Genomic DNA, 4766 nt, shown 5'->3' on the forward strand with positions numbered 1-4766 from the left:
ACACATACATTATCTCTCCCTCTGTTCCCTCTCTCCCTCTCTCATACACATACATTCTCTCTCTCTCTGTTCCCTCTCTCCCTCTCTCATACACATACATTATCTCTCCCTCTCTCCCTCTCTGTTCCCTCTCTCCCTCTCTCCCTCTCTCATACACATACATTCTCTCTCCCTTCGGATTGATGAGTTGTTATGAAAACAAGATTGTTCACGGCAGAAGGAGGATTCACTGATCAAGAGGGCTACCGTCTAAATAAGGTTCTCCCAAAGCTATGTGTTCTTCCAGGTGCCAATAATGATAGTAGTGGTGGGGCTATGCATCCCTTTCTCTTTGTTTACGCCTATGGGTGAGTTTCTCATTGCCTCTTTAAATATGACGTCAGGCCGGAGTGTGGGATTGAACTCAGGCCCCTGGATTGTTAACACAGTGCTTAGATCACTGAGCAATGTAGTGCGGAGGTTGGGTCAAAAACTGTGTACTTCTAATTATTAAAAAATCCAAAATAAATCCAAAATAAATCCAAAAGCTCAGAAGATCCTGACAAAAACTGAAGGTAAGAATAAAACCTAAAGCTCAGAAGATTCAGACAAAAACAGAGGGTATCTCTGGGCAGATAATGAGAGAGACCGTTTTAAAAGGGCGCAGCTTTTTGACTGGTCAAAACAGAAACGTATTGACGTGTTCTCTTGCCACACAGACACACAGTGACACAGGGAACACTGTTGACCAGGCTGTTGAGTGGGATGGGCTCTGTCTTTTAAGACATAATACTTCTGTTAGTGGGGGTGTTGCAATTTTATTTCATAAGAGTTTTACTCCAGGACCATATGAGATTGTGGAGATATTAAAAGGCAGACTTGGGAGAGTTAGAGCTTGTGTTGAAAATCATGTGTTGGTTTTCATCTGTGTATATGCAACAAAAAAAAAACAGAAAGTCATGTCGTTTTTAGACACACTGTCCACTACTCTAGTTGGCTGCAACAGTCAGGAATATTTATTTGTGTGAGGGGATTTTAAAGGTACTGAGCTAAATTTAGATAGGAATCACACCGAGCCTCATGTGCTTTCCTGTAAAAAGCTTATTCAGTGTATCAAGACATGACCTCAGTGATGTGTGGAGAAGTTTCCAGAACAGAGACAGTACACATGGGCCATGCTTATGACCATACCTTTTCCTTAGCTTGGCAGGTTCAACAGTTTTAAACATCATCTCAACATTTTTCTGAATTGTTTGATAACACCTGTGAGTTTTTCAGACCACAGTTTAGTACAATGTGTGGTGACTTTAAGAGAAACTCAAGGGACGGCATGAAAGATGGAAGTGGCTGCATCCATAAACAGGGGGCGTGCACGGATTATTAATATCCTGGTAGCATCATCCTTTCGGCATCGGCTAGCCTGTCTGGACCCCCCCACCAGACTTACTGAGTAAAATGCAATCCTTAAAGGTCCGTTTTTTGGGGGGATAATTTACACTGGATCCCACAATCAGTTTTTCTTTCTTCTTAAAGGACGATGGCGGGCAAGGCCTCATACTTTTGCAAAGTAGGTCTTCAGCCTTTCCGAATGCATTTTGTGACTAGGCCTTCAGATGTTGCCTGGAAGTCTGGAAGCTGCAGAATTTAGAAACGTTAAAAACGTTTGAAAGATTGGGGCTAGAAGAGTCCCTTTTCCTCATGACACCACATGGGATGGCCACCTTTGAGCTGCCACCTTTTTTTACAGAAGTCTCTTCAGAATTTGTACAAAGGGAAGGGCTTCATTGGTTTTTGCAAGAGCGTTTATGTAATACTTTTAACAATGATTTTACAATGGAGATTTTCATTTTTGGTTTTAAATATGTTAAAATGCAGACAGAATGAAAACATAGGATTTTTATAGATTTTCATTTCGACAAACTCATGCAAGATCTTGAGTCTTTTGAAAACATATGGTGCGCCAGAAGAGCTTTATGTTCTGTCATTGGCAGCGAATTGCACTTTGAACAAATGTCCTAGATACCCTTTTAATGACTAAATCTGTGATATTGCCTTTCATACCTCCATGTTATTTAAACATGGTTTGATATTTTAAGATATTGTAGATATATATTTGCATATTGTAATAAATGTAAAAAATCGTTCTCTGTCTCTCTCTCTCTCCCCCGGGCCCCTCTCTCTCTCTCTCTCTCTCTCTCCAGCCAGGGCATCTCTCTCTCTCTCTCCAGCCAGGGCATCTCTCTCGACCGCCCTCTCTCTCTCTCTCCAGCCATGGCATCTCTCTCTCTCTCTCTCTCCAGCCAGGGCATCTCTCTCGACTGCCCTCTCTCTCTCTCTCCAGCCATGGCATCTCTCTCTCTCTCTCTCTCCAGCCATGGCATCTCTCTCGACCGCCCTCTCTCTCTCTCTCCAGCCATGGCATCTCTCTCTCTACTGCCCTCTCTCTCTCCAGCCATGGCATCTCTCTCGACCACCCTCTCTCTCTCTCTCCAGCCATGGCATCTCTCTCGACCGCCCTCTCTCTCTCTCTCCAGCCATGGCATCTCTCTCTACCGCCCTCTCTCTCTCGACCGCCCTCTCTCTCTCTACTGCCCTCTCTCTCTCTCTCCAGCCATGGCATCTCTCTCGACCGCCCTCTCTCTCTCTCTCCAGCCATGGCATCTCTCTCTCGACCGCCCTCTCTCTCTCTACTGCCCTCTCTCTCTCTCTCTCCAGCCATGGCATCTCTCTCGACCGCCCTCTCTCTCTCTCTCCAGCCATGGCATCTCTCTCGACCACCTTCTCTCTGTCTGCTTCCTCTCTCCACCCTCTCCCCTTACCTCCCCTCTTCTCTCTCTCTCTCTCTCTCTCCTTCTCTCTCTGTCTGCTTCTCTCTCTACCCCCTCCCCTCCTCTCCCCTCTTCTCTCTCTCTCTCCATCTCTCTCTGTCTGCTTCTCTCTCTCTACCCCCCTCCCCTCCCCTCCTCTCTCTCTCCTTCTCTGTCTGTCTGCTTCTCTCTCTCTCTACCCCCTCCCCTCCCCTCCTCCTCTCTCTCTCTCTCCTTCTCTCTCCATCTCTCCCTTCCCCCTCTCACAGTAAGAGCTGTGTCCCTCGTCTCCTAGAGTGAGCCGTCTAATCAGCTGAGTGCAGCCAGACCTCTCCCTCTCCCTCTGCATCCATCCTCTCCTCCCTCCAGTGAACACACACACAGCCATCGTCGCCTGCACCAGGGCTTGTGTGTGTGTGTGTGTGTGTGTGTGTGTGTGTGTGTGTGTGTGCATGTGTGTGTGTGTGCGCATGTGTGCCAGCGGTTTCCTTGCTACCATTGTTTTAGCCCCAGTTTTTTGTCTTCCTGTGTCTCTCCTGTGTTTCTCCCATCTCTCCCTCTCTCTCTCCTTCCTCTCTCTCTCTCTCCTTCCTCTTTCTGTCTGTCTGTCTCTCCCGCTCTCTCTCTCCTCTCTCTCCTTCCTCTCTCTCTCTCTCCTCTCTCTCTTTTCTCTGCTGCTGTCTTGTTCCTCTCTCTCTCTATCTCACGCTCTCTCTCTCTCTCTCCTTTCTCTCTCTGTCTGCCTCTCCCTCTCATATGCTTGCTCTCTTTCTCTTTCCTCTGCTGCTGTCTTGTTCCATCCCTCCTCTTTTTCACACTCCTCCCCCTTCCTCTCTCTCCTTCCTCTCACCTTGTCTCTCTCTCTCCTCCCTCTCACCTCGTCTCTCCTCGCTCGTTGTCCTTGGTCGAGCTCCAAGCCAGTGCACAGACACAAACACACACACACACACACACACGCACACGCACACACACGCAAAGCAAGCGTGCGTCCAGACTGCCGTCCTGCAGGATCTCCTCCTCCTCCTCCTCCTCCTCTTCCTCCCGCTGGCTGAGGTTGCAGTACAGCTCCTGAGCGAGGACCCGGTGTGGAGCGGGACGGGCGATGCCAGCTCACTGCATCATCTGACCGCCGTGTTTATGAGGTGAGTTGTCCTTGCGTGTTTTAGGCTCACGTTGCTGTCTTGCCTCTTTCTCTCTCCTGTGCATCTATCCCTCTATAACCCACTCTCTCTCTCTCTCTTTCTCTCTCCTGTGCATCTATCCCTCTATAACCCACTCTCTCTCTCTCTCTTTCTCTCTCCTGTGCATCTATCCCTCTATAACCCACTCTCTCTCTCTCTCTTTCTCTCTCCTGTGCATCTATCCCTCTATAACCCACTCTCTCTCTCTCTCTTTCTCTCTCCTGTGCATCTATCCCTCTATAACCCACTCTCTCTCTCTCTCTTTCTCTCTCCTGTGCATCTACCCCTCTATAACCCACTCTCTCTCTCTTTCTCTCTCCTGTGCATCTACCCCTCTATAACCCACTCTCTCTCTCTTTCTCTCTCCTGTGCATCTATCCCTCTATCTCCTCTCTCTCTCTCTTTCTCTCTCCTGTGCATCTATCCCTCTATCTTCACTCTCTCTCTCTTTCTCTATCCCTCTATCTCCACTCTCTCGTTCTGTCTCTCTCTCCCTGGTTGACTTCTTCCATCTCTCCCCTCTTTCGAGAGCCTTTAGGCTACAGCCTCTGACAGAGCTCTCTGTTGTTGTAAACAATCTGCTTTTTCTCTGGCTTGGAAGACCTCTTGTGTGTGTGTGTGTGTGTGTGTGTGTGTGTGTGTGTGTGAGAGAGAGAGAGAGAGAGAGAAAGAGAGATGACAAGAGGTTTTGTCGTAGATCGGTTTAGCCCCAGTTTGAGGTGGCAGTGCCAACAGAGATGCCCGCACCCTGCCTCCTGCTCCCTTGCATCTCAGTCCCCCCGTGTGTCGCCATGGTCCC

The 4766-nt window shown here is 48.3% G+C and overlaps 1 long non-coding RNA gene across 1 annotated transcript in view; it reads left to right on the top strand.

Annotated features, from left to right (window-relative positions):
* The first annotated feature begins 3808 nt into the window (after nt 1-3808).
* LOC116218713 overlaps nt 3809-4766 on the top strand; it is a 33999-nt gene continuing 33041 nt past the window's right edge. The window contains exon 1 of the long non-coding RNA XR_004162986.2: nt 3809-3928. This is a non-coding gene — a long non-coding RNA (uncharacterized LOC116218713). The remainder of the gene's footprint in view (nt 3929-4766) is intronic.

This window comes from Clupea harengus, chromosome 23, assembly GCF_900700415.2.
Source record: "Clupea harengus chromosome 23, Ch_v2.0.2, whole genome shotgun sequence".
Lineage (NCBI taxonomy): Eukaryota > Metazoa > Chordata > Actinopteri > Clupeiformes > Clupeidae > Clupea > Clupea harengus.